Below are 16,965 nucleotides of genomic sequence, written 5' to 3'. Positions count from 1 at the left end.
CTTCTTGGACGATGGAAGACCCGAAAGCTTCAGGAAGTACGCTACGTTAACGATAACGATAATACAAAGCTAAAGCGACCTGCAGGTCTGACCTCTTATGAAGGAATCCATGCAGATCAGATGAGGATCATCCTATGACCCAATTCATTATGTCTTGACACTCCAAGGTTGTCCTTGGTCTCACCATGTTAAAAAATTGCCTATCTTTGTTGCCAAAAAAAAGGATCTTGTATCTACATGGACAAAAAACTGTTCATAAATTCTTGAAAAATAGATCACGATTTCGTGAACTAAACAATTTATCAAAACCGAGATCAAGTTCTTGAAATTATGATTAATAAACCTGGTATTCATTAAGCTTTGTTTTATTTGCGTTATATATTTTTGTCCCGGACCAATAACGCCCTCTAAATCGTTTGGAGGTTTGGGTGTAGTATTAACTTCAGAAAGGTTTGGAGAATGTAAGATATTATACTCTTTCAGCTATTTATTCTGTATGATCAAACAATACCCATGTATCCCAATGAGTCTCTATAATTCCAACTGATCATCTCCGGTTTATCTAAGAAATCTTAGCTGAAGCTAACCTTTAGACCGTAGCTTCAGAGAATTTTGAAAAGGTAACATTTTTTATTCGCACAGACTGTCCCAGAAAGTATGGACAATTCGATAATTTTTATGGTTAGGTTCTGTTGTTTAACTTTATCACTTAGCACTTGCGCCGCTCTTTAATAATTTTCAATGCCACTAAGAAAGTTGATAAAAATGGAACGAGTAAGTGAGAAAGCCATCCGAACAGCGATTAGGAAGCTTGGGAAGGATAGCACTTGAAAATAAACTGAAAACGGATCAAAAAAGTCCTGATAACCCTCGTTTGGATCAACGTATACTAAAGGCGTTCGAGCGAATGAGATTTTAGCACCAAGCAAATTGGCACTTCTAAGTCAAAAGTTCATCGTGCTCAAAAACCTTTGAATCCTCGAATCTATAAAAAACAGAAGTAGCGAAAACGGAGTTCAAAACAAGAAGCATCGATCCGGCCCCGAGTGCGAGAGCTGTACGGTACGATGCTTGCTGGCGCATTACATTACTTAAAACTTTTTTTGGCATCGGCACGGTAAGGAACCAAGTATTTGAACTCTCTGTATCAGCTAATAACCCAGCCAGATCGGAACACCAAATATCCGGAAGTGCAGTCCTGCAGTAGAGGTGCTATCGCGTTTATCATTTGGTCAAAAAGAGCACCTTATCTAAAGTGTATAAATTTAATTGTCGCGTAAGCCACACCCGTATTCAATTCGTTGTTAACAAGGCATCTGTAAATCGATTTTTCCTAGTACCTCTGGTAGAATCGAAACATTAGTAAACCAACCGTGCTAAAAATATAGCATTGCTGACGCCTTGTTAGCAACGACTCAAAAATAGGTGTTGCTTGCGTGACTAAATATGTTGTAGGACTAGATGTAGACAGCTCTAACCGGCGGTATCGTTTGGCCTTTTGGGTGATAATGTTTTTGTATTTTCTAGGCAGTCTGGGATTGTAAACTTTTTATTGATATTTTGCTAGGGTTTTCAATTAATTTTGCGCTAAAGGGCAGAATGTAATATTGGTTCGCTCAACATGCTGACGTAATTTACGAAGACATTTCACGATACAATGTATGCTACTACCTCATAAATAACATTTCAAGTTGCCACTACCTTGCTAAAGATTTTCCAAACGCAAGCAATGTAATCTTAATGAGACCGCAAAGGTCTCTGAACTGAGCAGCTACTGGAAGACTTAACAAAATCCAACAACACAACAGCTTTAGCGCAAATCGGAGAGATTCAACACCATCGGCGTGTTCAAGGTGAAAGATTTAAATGAGCAAAAAAATAAAAGAAAAAGTTTCGCCAAATTCATACATAAACACGCACAGACACACCCTCCCCATGCCGGGCGGATCACGATTCCGTAATTAAAACTTTCTTATCTTTGCGTCTGACTGGGTACGGTGCGTAGCTTTGCCCCTCAGCTTGCGACTGCACGGCACGGTAGCGGCCCGGTTTGACGGCAGGGTCTCTCGTTTAGCCGCTTGCCGGTCCAGATCGGCGAAAGTTAATGTTTAATTTTTTATGTATTTATACGATTTTAGTTATTTTGGTGTGGATTGAGCATTGCTGCGGTGATGCGGGTTTGGTGCGTGTTTAGCAGATGTTGGATGCATTGGGAAATTCCTACATTGTACTACGCGTGTGTGTCTGCATCCGGCAAACGAATTTCGGTGTGAAGATTGTCAGGTGAATGTTGTTCATTCGGATGAGTTATACTTTCGATTTCATCATCAAATCATCAACAATTTTGTACTGAAGTGTATTTCTGGAATAATGATCTAGTGTAGGATTAAGGTAGTGCTACGATCCTCCTGATATTAAGTATCATTCATGGTCAGGGGTTGAACATATGACCAATGGCTTATGAGACCATTTCCCCTGGTCGAGTATATCCAGACCAAGGTTCGAATAAATTAACATGTATCTGTATACTTCATTAATATCGTTTTCCTTTTTGGAACTAGCGTATATTTGGTAGCCAAGTAGGTATGCCAGAGATTTACTTTTTCGAAAGTGAGCCGAGAAACGAAACTGGGCACAATCGATTTTTAAATTCCTCAAAAGCCACATTCTCTCTTCAAACAAACATTCCGCTTAGCTAAAGATGGCAGGATTTTGAAATCTTTCAAATCATGATCATCAAATGAAATCTTTCAAATCATGATCACACTTCATTAAGAGCATCAACATTTATGATTCATCTGATGTAGTTATACCACAGGAACAAATTGCTTGCTATACAAGAGTTTTTGGTCCAAATTTTACCACTCGAACCGACTGATCGAGATCAATAACATCTTTACCAAAAATCTTTGTACAAGTGTTGAGCACACTTTTCTTTTTGATTGCTCAGTACCCTTCTCATTTTTTATACTGAAGCACTTGAAATAAAATTCAGGGGGTCGATAATTCTACCCCCAACTAACCCGATCAGAAACACATAACAGAAAGGTTTCAAAGCAATGGCGTTGTTACTTTACATATTTTTCTGTTATTTTAGCTACTAACGATACCAAATTTAGAACTCCGCTTACTATGAAAATTGCATTCTGTTATAATTGTGTTATTGCATTCTGATCGGGTAGTTTCTTAAGGGAAATCCCTTGACAATCGTCCAAAACGTTTCGATCGGGAATGGATTAGAGTAGTTAGGTAGGTTGCAATCCATAGAAGCATAAACAATGCTAAGCGATCCCCTTAGCCCTTAGCGTAGCGGTAGTTGTCTAAATCAGGTTAGAAAATCGTTTTAGTTGAATACTTATTCAGAAAAGACAACAATCGGTTTTTGAGACACTCCTGCCCACAAATTTGACCGTTTATGGTACCTGTGCGAAGATCGAATGTCTGAAATTTCAAGCCTCAAAAATAAGAAATTTTGACGTTTAAAAAACTCGCTTGCCATGCAAAATACTTTTCAGGAAATTTTGTTTTGTATTTGCTTTTTAGTAGTTCTGGAACACTCTGGATTTCGGTCATATGTCACAAATCGCCACAAAAGTTATATGCAGTTTGGTGCCAAGTGCTAGATACGGAAGAAGTAATCCGAGATTTACATAGATCAGGTAAATGGTTTGTTGACACTTTCATTCAAAACTACTCAAAAGTTGAGTTTAAAGCACTCAATTTAAAAAAATAGAAGCAATATGTCAAAATATTTGTTTTAATTTGAATAGAATTAACTCATCCCGTAAACAACCAATACATTTTCAAAGTTCTGAGTGAAAAAATAGTTTTTCTCAAAAAAGTGCGTCGAGTCGGACGTCAACTAAAACTTAACAAAGACCTTGCAGAAGAGTCGACGCGGATTGTTCATAAAACTAAAAGGTAAGCTTCATTGAGTTCTGCTTCTTTTCAAATCTAACTTTCTCGTGCTTTTTGTAGTTCCTGCAATTTCTATGAATCGGTTTAAAATAGATGTAGTGAAAGATCCTCGAATGAAATTTTCGGACATCGTAAACGCTTGGACAACCGCCTGGAGGTTGAGGTAAATGGCATTTGAAGCACCAATACCAATACTTGAGTAAATGTACTCAAAATTTGACATTTATTTAAAACTGAATAAACGAGGAAAATTCATCTTTTGACTAAGGGCCGATTTCTTCACCCTCGCTTAATTATTAAAAAAGGTTTACCAGGACGTTTACCCCTGACTTAAGCGCTAAGCGAGGGTTAAGAAATCGACACTAGTTGCACTTTTTATGAAATTGAGGGGCTGGCAATTCAAATTGAGTTGCTATGAATGAGCGTGGAAACTGTTATATGTAAGCCGAAACTGTTCCAGGAAAATCTATAGTTGAGTCGTATTATGTTTCAAAGATTGAATTACACTCGTTTGTACAAGGTAGCAAAGATACTGAAAATTTAAAAAAATCTAACATTCTTACTGGACCTTGAAGTCACTCAATAAATTAGCGGAACCGAGTATCGAAACGTTAAATGTAGATTTCGTAGGTTAGGAGTATTGTTGTAGGGCGTATCAAAGTATCAAACGAAAGGACATAGGTTAGATGTACTATAGTTCGCCCCCTAAAACATTTGTTTTCAAAAAACGTAATATTTTAACAATCTTGAACTGTTATAACTAATTTGATTTATCATTCATATCAAGTAGGGTGATGAGCCTGTTTTGGCACCATTAGGGAGAGGGTCGCACCATTGAACAACTTTAAAAGAAGCCATATTACCTATAACCTTTCTCAGAATAAAGTATCAGTGTACTGTTTCTTAAACATCTATATAATGCTTATTTAGCAGAATTGTCTCAATTTTCAGCACAAATGAAGATAAATGTTCTATTCTGTGCATCTATTCCCACCTCAGCGATCCAATTATCGCCTCATGGGTTGAGCTCATCGAAAAACAATCTAGTTGAAACGCAATTCCTCATATTCCATTTGCGTCGATTCTAACTAGGTATCCAGATCATGGACGCTAACGAGTGATTTGTAAAATGAATGATTCTGCTTTTTTCATCCGATCAAAACAAATGTAAACATCACGCACATGAAAGATGAGCGCCAAGAATTGCGCAGGAAATAACCATGCGAAGATTATCAACTGGAATCTCAAGTTTCACATCACACATTGCTTCCTTCCGATCCGAATTGTATGTGCAAATGAAAATAAAATATCTGCAATCAACAATTAGTTGAATAACTCGAAATAATTGATTACTTATACCTGAAATTGCATAACAATATATTTTCAAGTTCATGTTTTGGTTTGGCCGCACTGGTGATTCTTGTCTGTATGATGGATGCAAAAAGTTTGTTTTGATTGTGGTAGTGTGTCGACAAAACATGGCAATAATGTGAACCCTCGTATTTAATATTATCCTATTCCCTCGTATTTAATTCCTATCCTATACACTAGGCCTATTCTAGTGTTTGACGAGTGATTTAAATAATCGTAAAAAAGTTCTCCAGCTAAAATAAAGGTATGTATCATAGCAATGTTTAATATATTTGTGCCAGAATAACGAGATTTGAGGCGGTAAATGCTGGCTCGTAAGTGTTTATTTTGCTAAGCGCCGTTGCGTCCTGTTTCGGTTCACTACATGAGTGAGGTGGATTAGCAGATATTTCAATGAGGTGTTTTTATTTTAATTAAAAGTTGGATTTAGAGGAAAGTTCTAAATACATGCGTGCACAACAAATAAAGAATATTACTTGAGCTTATTATTGCACACTTGTTGTAGCCAAATCGATATCGTCATTATCTCATATGCTTGGTTCGAAACCAAAGGGTACGAAATAGGGTCACAATAGGCTCTACTACCATAATAGGCACATCACCCTATCATATAATATCAAATAATTCTGGTTAAATGTTATTTAAAACATTCAATTGACGAAATCATTATAATATTCTGAATCAAGATGTGTTAATTCTCGTTCCCGTTGATCTTCGTCCCCCTCTTGCTCTATTGTTTCGTCCCCGTGATCCCAAGCACAATTTTACAATCCCTATCACGCTACAATATCACAGAACAAGTAATAGAGAATAGAGTAGACAAATCCAGTTTATATTTTCAATAACCAAGCATTAATGAAATAATACATTAACTTGTATTTACAGATCTATTCACGGTTTTCGATAGAAAATAGTTCATTTTCCAAGGTTAACAACACTGAAACGGGCTAAAACGAGCAAAGCATTCGTTAACTAAATAAAATTACTAGAAAAAAGCTAGAAAAATCAAGACACCCCAAGGCTTCCCTCTACCAAAATAGTTACAGTAAAGATTGTCTGCTTCTACCATGAAATGTATTCGGAAACTCTTTTTTCGTATTTGTACAGGATTCAAAACTGGGGACGGGTATAGCGTATTTGGTAAATCGATTGCCTTGTACGCAGCTGACCTGGGTTCGAATTCCAATCCCACACATAGGGTTAGAGACTTTCGCAAAAGAGATTTTCTCGTGCTCGAATGACCATAAGGCTAAAACCTCCATAATCAAAAATAAAATAAAAAAGGATTCAAAACATCTTTACTTTCGGTTTGGTATCAGGTGCAAGTGCAACGAATATGCCAATTAATATGTCACGCATACGTTTTAAACGTCATTTTCGATGTATCAGCTGACATCCTTTTTGTAAATCGTGCTTGATTTTTTTTGTAATTGACTAGAAGTAACAAAAGCATTTCGTTCAAATATTTCGAATATGTCCAAAATGACTTCAGACACTCTTTAATTTCAATCACAGACAGAAACTCCATTGTACACTCAGGTTTTTTTTACGCGGGGGATACGAGCCGCGTAAATGAAAACCGCGTAAATGAAAACCGCGTAAATTTCAAAATCCGCGTAAATGAAAACCGCGTAAATTTCAAAATCCGCGTAAATGAAAACCGCGTAAATTTCAAAATCCGCGTAAATGATAACCGCGTAAATTTCAAAATCCGCGTAAATGAAAACCGCGTAAATTTCAAAATCCGCGTAAATGAAGACCACTTAAATTTAAGAATCCGCGATAAAGGGAACCTCATTGATGGATACCGCGTAAATTCCAAAATCCGCGTAAATGAAAACCGCGTAAATTTCAAAAACCGCGTAAATGAAAACCGCGTAAATTTCAAAATCCGCGTAAATGAAAACCGCGTAAATTTCAAAATCCGCGTAAATGAAAACCGCGTAAATTTCAAAATCCGCGTAAAAAAAACCGCGTAAAAAATACCGCGCAAAAAAAAACCGCGTAAAAAAAAACTTGAGTGTATTTGTTTTCAATAACTCTAAGCAGACTTTTCAAACGATAAAATATTAAAAAGATGAATGGAGAGTATGTATTTTGATAGGTTTTGTCTTCCTTACAGAGAAAGCCTATAAACCTGCTCGATATTCTTTTTTAAATTTAAATGAAATATAACGCACAAACTACCGTAAATAACAATTGTATTTTCTTTATTGCGGGAGCATGTGGCTTGCATTTTAATGCTGAATCTCTCTGGATAAAGACTCGCCATCTCCATCGTTTGTTTACCATTTATCTGTCAGTGTCATTCCAATCGAGCACGAGGCCTGTCAAATGCACTCAATCCGAAGAAAATCGCTTGGAATCCATCTCAAGTGATGGCCATAGACAGGTCTCATGCTCGATTGAAATGACACTGACAGATGAATGGTAAAAAAAACGATAGAAATGGCGCGTCTTTATCCAGAGGGATTGTTCAGCGTTGTTAATATCCGTTTAATCGATCGTGGGCCCCGTCTGAAAAGATAATGCTTTGGCGCAACCTACGAAAATTTTGCTTGAACGAACGGTTTTTTGTGATTCAAAATTCCAAAATTTGGAAACGTTGTTCATGCATTGCAAAGACAACTGAAGTGATTAAAAAAAGAATTAGTATCGTACGTCAACTCCGTTGTCAGAAAATCCCACTAAAAAAACGTTAAAACACCCATTACATTGCAGTTTTTCAATTCCTGTTCACAATTCACAATATTTTAAGTTAACGTGAAATTATTACAATTTTATTTTGTTGCGATACTCCGTGAGAAAATCCGTTAGTTCGTAATAGCACGATAATGCGAATAGATATTGTGGAAATCGTGACTATGCTTCTAAAACCATAAACCAGAGTCACATTAACTCACGTGGAAAATCCGACATTAAACTGAACATTAAACATTAAAATACCGTTCATAAATGCATGAACAAAAGATCACGACTTGGTGAACTGAACGATTTACGAAAACCTTTGACCAAGTTCTGAATGAAAAACCTCGTAGTCATGTAACTAGTTGTGTTTTCAAAATACAAGTTCGCCCCGTATATTTACATGGCGTTACATTCGAATGTTTGGTTGGGTTACTGTTGTTGTTCCCAGGCCCGATGAGAGGGGGGGTCAGCCGGGGCAATTACCCCGGGGCCCGGATTGTATTTGGGGACCCGCGGTTTTACCCGGAAGATGGGCGAAAACGTACGATAATCACAAAAAAGCAATAAAAATAGTGATTGTAATTTCTTTGTAATTATTCACTTTTTTAAATAGTTATATGATGAAAGCGGAAAAAAATTTAAAGACATTATAATTTAACAACTTGAGAATTCGAGCTCCTGTTGTGGATACCAGAATTTTATTGATATTTGAATTTTGTTAAAACAAACGTTTTCAAGGAAGTTATCTACTTTGCGTACAAAATCATAAAGGCCGAGTTTTTATTGTTTGAATCGACTGAATACGCGCAATACAGCGCAAACAGGATTGCAAGCGCATCCGTATCCGTCATCTTCTGCGTTCGCTTCTTTGTTGATGGTACCGCTTGTTGATTTGGTGACACTGAGCGCAATTTTCGTTGAGTGAATATTTGTTTCTGTCAAACCCGTGAATCTTGGTTTTGAAGCTTTTTGTGGTTTACCATAAGATAACGATCTACGGTTTACGATCGTAGTAGGCGGACTTTTCTAAGCTACATCTGTACAATAATTTCCGAGGTACAGTGTCTTTTTGCAGAATTTGCGTATAGGAATCTGCCCTGCGTGCATCACCAGTGTTGTCTGATGAGACGCTACATTTTCGGTTGATCTGCATAAAATAGTTATATAATCAGAAATTTGTTTGTTCACAAGCATTCTCACCACAGGAAATGAGTTAGGAACACCCTGGAAAATGTTCCTGAAAGTTAAATCTCCGGATCTTGACATATTTTATCACCTTGTCAGGAGTCAGTGAAGATAAATCATGTAAGCGCACCTGTCTAGAGCCGTTGTCTATCTATCCGGGGGTGCTGTAGTCATCGTTGCCGCATTTGTTAGCATGTTGTTTCGCGGAACGAATGACTGTACTTGGTTGATATTTTATATGATATATTATATATTATATATTAGTATATTAGTATTATATATTAGCTCCTTCCAGATTGAGTTACGGTGGGGTTAGTTTTCGCTGTGTAGGGGAGAGTGGGTATGCTTGATCCCAATTTTGTTTTTTTCTCATAACTTTTCAATGAAATAAAAATGTTAATTGCAAAGTTCGCCAGCTTGTAGTCAATTCGTATTGTAAGAGCTATGAATAATGTTTAAATCCGAATACTATATCCTGTCAGTAATATGAACAGTTTTGAAAATCATGTCAAAACGAGGGTTTTGTAAAAACGTGTGGTAACTTGATCTCCCGCGTACTAGGCCTGTAGAAATAAAGCACACTATGACTTTTAGGCACGAAAGTTCAACTAATCACCTATCCTGACAAATTAATTAATAAGACTAACTTTTTAGATGCACGACAAACTTTAACCACAGTAGAAAGTCAAGTCAAGTATTTAAGGCAAATCAGTGCTGTTTAACTTGCTTTTCCAATCTTCAATAACTTATACCATATTTGTTCACGGAAAAAACATTTTAGATCAACTAATGGTGCCAGGTACATTATGGAAAAGATGTTTTTCATTTTCTATACATTTCAAAAGTATTTGAGAGAACTAATGGTAGGGATCAAGAGTAGATATATGTTGTATGAGGTGAACAAAATTGAAATTTTTTGTATGTGTTTTGAAACTTTTTATTCGAAAATCGTGTTTTTCTAGACAAAAGCCCTTAGAAAGTAATCGTACTTGAAAATATTCAAATATAATTATTTCGACGATCACATACAACCGTTCAAAAAATTTGTAAAAAGATCTTCAAGATGGATTTGAACACATATTTTCTAAAATAGTATATAACTTTTCCATACCAAATGTAATACATCAAATTTTTTTTTAAACATCATAAACGAGCAAATATTTCATTTTCTTTTAATATTGTGATAACTTTATGCGTATAGATTGAGATATGGCTAGGGAATCAAATATCCCCAAGGATCAAGTGTCCTCACTCTCCCCTATCTATAGCGGAACGGTTTTTAGCTTCGACTCTGAGTGAGATGAGAAGGCAGACAGACCTTAATTAACTGGTAATTCAAATAAATATTCATTGCATATTTGTATTTTTATAGCGCGTTAAAATATTTTTTCGCCAAATGTATTGTGTTAAGATAGAACAGTAATTTTGAGCCTCACCAAAGATGTTTTTGATATCTATAAGAACCGAATGGTTATATGCGAAATAAGGAAATCAAATCAGTTCAATTCAGCCATCAGCACCAGTAGTCGGTTGCCCAATGTACAAGCAGTTGTTTTATTTGCGTCTGATTCCTTATTACTGCATTCTGTGTCTTTATTTTTGTGAGTTACTGCATGTTTCAACAGCGTATCAAAACCGACTCTCACACTAACACGTCATATTGTTTTCCCAAAAAAACTGCATAAAAGCTGTGATTAAAAAAATTTCTCGACAAACTTATATAAATATTGAATCTTTTTGAGTTTATATTTTTAAACGAAAATGACGAGCTGTATCTGTCTACCTTCTCATCTTGCATATAACAAAAGCTAAAAACTGCTGCATCGCTACCAACAGATAAATCTACCCGTGTATCGCTTTGTCTAAACCGCATAAGCAAAATATCGTGCTCCAACCTAATGTATTGAACGTGAACAAAAATGAGTGACGATTAAAGTAGAAAGTGTGTGTCAAACTGTATTTCTGTTCACTTTTCGAGATGTCCCTAAAAATCACTTGTTGGAGAATTGGAAAAAATATCAAATTTACAAAGGGAGCTAATGATGATCAATGTACACCCTACAATTTCACCATGTCAGACATACCGTACTGACAATTTTTCAGACCATTAACCAAGTATAAGCGTTCCGCGAAACGAAATATATCGTTGAATGTGGCAACAAGAAATCAGTACCTTTGGTGATGACACAATCGAGGTACGAATACATGAATTAGCTCCGTGTACCTTTAATAACATTTTAACGAATGTGTACATTTATAACTGGCCGAGTGGATGCCCGCGTACCCGCGAATTGAAAAACTCGTAAGCAATTTTAGCAACAGCAACATAGTTTGATTTGAACAGTTGGATGCAGAGTTAAAAATATTCAAATTCATTGAATGAAAATTGATCAAATTCAGCCGCATTCATTTTCAATATTCAGTGACGCAGCTGAAAACGTCAAACGAACAAACCGCCCATTCATCCATGCAGATTTTCATTCGTCTCCGATTATTACACGAAGCGATCGTGCAGCAACGAATCAAACGCATCAAAGTAGGCCCTGGCACAATGTAAGCGATGATGATTGTTGTTTCATATGCTTTATTGGCATTTGAAAACATTTTCCTAGATAATTAGTGAAATGAATATATTGTTCGATATTCAACTGAATGAATAACATGGATATTTGAATGAATATTTTTTCTATTAACCGCGAGTCGCATCAGGTTCATTTTCAGCCGTCAAAAAAGAGCTTCGATTATTTTTAACTCTGGTTGGATGTATACAATTCCTCTAATCAAGATTCAAACAAGTAAGTTAAGAAAGACCTGTCAGTAATACTAGCCCTGGGGCCCGCCACGGCTCTCGACGGCCCTGGTTGTTCCCTGGACATGTTTAGCTTTTGATGATGATTTGGGAATACACAGCCGACAGTCAAATGACATTCATGATTTCAAGAGTTTATTCGTGACTTTTGTGATTTTTTATCACGTTACCGTGTCATTTTATTAATAAGTTTATTATTTGATTTTTCTATCAGACTAACGGGACTTATGTTCTTGATTTAATTATCTCAGTCGCTATTTTCGTAATTTCTATTCACCTTATTATGATAGCTTAGTCTTGAGTATAGATTGTTATTTATTTATGTTCGTGATTTCAGGATCTTAGTCAAGGTTTTTGATATTTTAATCACGAGTAATATGATACGTTAATAATTCCAGGATGACAAAGTTCAACAAAAACAAATATTTCTAGATTGAGTGGCTGACATTAGAAGTAGGTAGGGTAGGTCCAGCTTCATATGCCACGTTGTTCATGAAATTTGTGGGAACCAATTGCTAACGACCTCAGTTGGACCCAAGTAACCAATAAGCATTATAACATAGCCTAATATCTGCTTTAGAACCACATATAAAGCTGTCTTTAAGAGCCGTGAAGCCCTAAATACTTATATAATGCTGGTATTATGCCAGAAAAGGCGAAATATGGTGCTATTACTGTGCAAAGATCGACAGCTCGTTTCTGCAGTACTAATGCTATTATATAGCACCAGCGTGCAAATGTCAAATTTGAAAGCCTAATATTGGCATTACTAATGATATTAAAAAGCTTCAGTTGGCTGTCATTGTCCACCATGATTTTAAAACCATTTCTTATGTTTCCTTTTGGGTATGATAAGCAAAAAGGAAAAATTTTAAAATAAAATGTTCTGTTTAAAACCGTAATTGACTCTCTTCTAATGCATTGTAATGAATATCCTTAATGGGTTTTCGTTCTCACATGATATGAAATGTTTTATGAAAATTACCTTTAGTAAGTCTCGAACTGAGGTACCTTGCCTCGTCCTTCACGGTAAGTGCGCTACGTTTGCTCCCTGGACTATATTGCATATGTTCGATTGAAATGAAATATGCCGAATATAATCTTCAAGAAGAGTTGCATAACAAGTAAACCCACAGCATTACAATAGCATTATATCGGCTTTTTATCTGGTCTATAATAGCACTAAATGCACTTGCAAAGCTTACATTCTTTAAAGATCCTTGAAGCATGTACGCCTTATATCAGTTTCATATACGCATATAGAGCAAGCGATAATGCTATATGTCGGATGTGCAGTTATGCATTATTGATGCTAATATAGAACTTTATTGCATTGTTAATGCTGTAATAGAGTTTCAATGCAACATTAGTGCAAATGTATAGCCAATATAGTGGAATGTCTTAATGCTTATGGTTACTTGGGGATGTTTTAAATTCGGGTTTTTCTGTGTGTATGCTACTTTCCACACATTGTAAATAAAAATAATAGTTGGTGAAGGATTTTTTTCCGAATTTTAATTGTTTCGACTGGTTTGAGGGCTATTTTGTTTGCCAACATTCTCCGCGTGGGAGATATTTGTTTTAGCTCGGAGCTGCATAAATTAAATAATGCAGCCAGTTCACCCAGACGGCCGCATCCTATTATCATTTTTTCCCGGTTTTCATGTGCAGTCTCCTGAAAAGAAGGCACTAGACAAACTTAAATAGCACCATTCGACTAATTTCATAATTCTTTCTGCTCAAGATTCGCGCGTGGATGTATGAAATTAATGGGAACCATTTTTGAACGAGAGTCGGTCGGGTGTTTTAAAATTGGGTTCTTCGTCATGTATGCTACTTTCCAATTATCAAAAATGAAAATAATCGCTTCTGCTAGTAGTATGAAATGACACAAACTAATTGAATCGTAATCCATGAGCCGTGCACAGCTTACAAATATTTCCTTCTCGGTATTATCTGGCACTTTGAGGAGATCTCCGTTCGCTCCAAGCATTTCAATACGAACAATAATAGAAATAAATCTCTAGCGCACCTATATTATAATTTCAGTGTTCGGTTGGTGCACCATATTGACGGCTCCGGCTGGTGGCTCTAGGCTGGAAATTTTCACATTTTTGAGTAGTTTTCGAAAGGGGTTTCAAAACAAAGTTTTTCGTTGTTAATGTATGTCATACATACTCCAAAATTTTATACAACATTGCTTTTCTTATGTTTATCTTATCGACAAAATGGCAAATAATTTGATCAATTCCATGCAATAGTACGAAAGATAAAACGTTGCAATGCTAAATTGGTTATGGAATTTGCGTTTCGACTTTGTCTTATCAGAATCCGACGCCAACTTAGTGACAGTAGTAAGTTAGTGCCGGATTGACGTTAGCTCCAAAAAACGAAAACACTATTTCATGAGCGTTCTTTTTTTTTTTTTCAAAAAGACATATCTACAATGAGTGATTCTCATTGTCTACTTTCTCTGTTAATAATTCGGTCGCTTTAACATTTATCCCTCAACTCTTTGCATAATATGCTAGTCAAAACCACCGTCTCTCGATCTGTACTGTAAAAGTGTTATAGTGATGCCGTAAAAATCGAAAGAGAATATAAACAAAGAGTGTAACTGATTGTAGATATGTCGTTTTGAATAAAAGCTATAGATTTATGTTTCTGAGTAAATCCCTAGTCCTGTGTGATGTAGCTTAGCGCCGTCACTAAGATAGTGTCGGATTCTGATGAAACGTAGTCGAAACGCAAATTGCATAACTAATTTAGTTATAGGTTTTGTGCTCTTCACGCGAAAAGATGACTTTAAACAATTTTCTTCTTAATGGAGAAAAATAGTTTTCATCTCAATTTATCTTCACTCCTGTCCTTATATTGAAGCCACGACAAAATAATCCGGAAGAACGATCAAATGAAACGCAAAACTTTGTTTGCAATAAGCGTTGTTAGTTAATGATCACGATATTTAATCGTTTATGCTGTCCTTTTTTCCCGCCAATCTCTTATATCAAGAGGATTTACATACCAGATAATATCATGAATTGGAATAAAATTGTTTGCCTCTTGATCGACTCGAAAACCTGTTCAAATAAGCAGCTTAATTAACATATTATAATGCCCCTCTAAAGTACTTATCGTTACTCGCGTGTCTAATTTGCATTTCAACGACACATTTCTTTCACGAATCGCCAAGTCATTGTTCACCAGCATGAGTTTATCACCTCTCAGATCAGAGGTCCATAATGCGTTGTGTTTGTTCTTTTCACTTTCACTCTTCACGCTGGAGCATCCACTAGTTTCAAAATGTTGATGTCTTCCACTGGTCTTACACACCGAGGTTCCTCTTTCCTAACACCATGTCACTAATTAGTGCTATCAACAATTCACTTTCATTTTACGCCTTGAAATCCATGACACCAAAAAAAAGATCGGAGCTACGACGTCCGGTTCGACTTGGATCCAGTCCCAGCGAGCTCAGATTCGTGTTCCTGTTCCAGGGATGGCTGGCCTACCGCACTTTCTACCACGTGGTACAACCATTTTCGCTTGCGCTTGAGCACACATACACGATTTAAATCACGAGTTTCGCCGATCAAACATCGAAACATTGACGTGCCACGCATCGCCTGGCACGCAGACTATGTGTATCCCCGTTTCTGGCTTTGCACCTGTCTTCACCACTACTGTATCTCTACGGCGGCGCTGCTGGCCGGCAGATATGGGTCACCATGGCCAGTACATCGCCGAGCCGCATCGACGCCCCGATAACTAGGAAGGAGAAGAGCACGCCGATAATCTCTTATAAATAATTCAGGTTCTTCACTTGGACGCGACGCGCAGAGAAAACCGTAAAACCGAATTTGCCGTTTTTTTTGCACATCGCTTCTTCATTTTCGCATTATTTTTAACGATTTTCGTTGGACGCTCCCAAACACTAGAGGTTTTCATTTGATCGAAAACGAAATAATTTTTTTGCTTGATTTGTTATTTCCCTATTAAGCACTTTGCACATCCCGATCGATCGATCGATCGTTGGGTTCAATACTTTTATTCGTTCCTTCATTCGACCAGCTCGGGCAAGGGGGAGAAACATCCGATGAGCCCGCACTCTACTTTCGGGTGAAAAAAACCAAATCTACACCTTTTAGCAAAATTTTCACTTGCTGCACAGTATAATCGTAACCGAAACTTTGAAAGGCCTAATTACTCAATCGATGGGGTGCCCAATGTTTACGGGTCGAATATTCGAGGTGCACCACAGTTACCGTTGAGGTAGTCGAGTTCCTGCCGTGAAATTGATGAATCGCGTTCCGGATAGCCGGAATTGGAGGTTTCTATGCTAATTATACGAGTCTTCGTATAATGCCCATTCGATTTAATTGTGGAAAAGAAAATTGGTACTTCAAATTACATTTAAAAAATCTCGAGCAAGTTGTTATCAACCTACCAAGAACTACAATTAATTATTATTTTAACGCAATACTCAAAGGAATTTCAACAAAATATCAAAAACACTTTATTGACTTGGTCGAAACTTACACTGAATTTTCGTTTAAATCACTACCTTCGCGAACACTTTTCAGGCACAGTATCCATAAAAAATATCCTTTCACACTGTCGACCGTTTTTACTTTGTCAGAAATAATACAAGAAATAGTTTAAAAATACCGATTTGCACCCGCTTCGTTTCGGAACAGCACTTGTTCGCTGCGTTGCAGTTGATCGCTTTACTATTACAGCAGTGGCTGCTCTGCGAGAGCTCGACCGTCAGTGTTAAAAAATAATTTCAAACTAAATGAAGTGTACGTTGATTTGTTCCGCTAACTGGTCTGGCTGTGCCCCCGGCCTCCAGGTGGTAGGCTGGTGGGAATCCACCACTCATTCGCTCTCTACCACTTTCTTTTCTTTCACTCATCGCGGTACGCGCTGTGCTACCGTGTAGACCTCCGAGGAGAGCACGATCGCCAACATCGAAGCACGATCCGATATCCGGT

At 37.0% G+C, this 16,965-nt stretch overlaps 1 protein-coding gene across 2 annotated transcripts in view; it reads right to left on the bottom strand.

The window, feature by feature from the left end:
* The window catches only part of LOC131684988 (cuticlin-4), a 112,313-nt gene extending 95,566 nt beyond the window's left edge, over nucleotides 1-16,747 (bottom strand). For both annotated transcript variants that reach the window (XM_058968300.1, XM_058968302.1), the window contains exon 1: nucleotides 16,511-16,747. The gene's annotated coding sequence lies outside the window, so the exon portion shown is untranslated. The remainder of the gene's footprint in view (nucleotides 1-16,510) is intronic.
* Between the last annotated feature and the right edge of the window lie 218 nt (nucleotides 16,748-16,965).

The sequence above is a fragment of the Topomyia yanbarensis genome, chromosome 2, assembly GCF_030247195.1.
Source record: "Topomyia yanbarensis strain Yona2022 chromosome 2, ASM3024719v1, whole genome shotgun sequence".
In the NCBI taxonomy this organism is placed as follows: Eukaryota; Metazoa; Arthropoda; class Insecta; order Diptera; family Culicidae; genus Topomyia; species Topomyia yanbarensis.
Note: the sequence above shows the minus strand (reverse complement) of the source record. Positions and strands in the feature narration are given on the sequence as shown.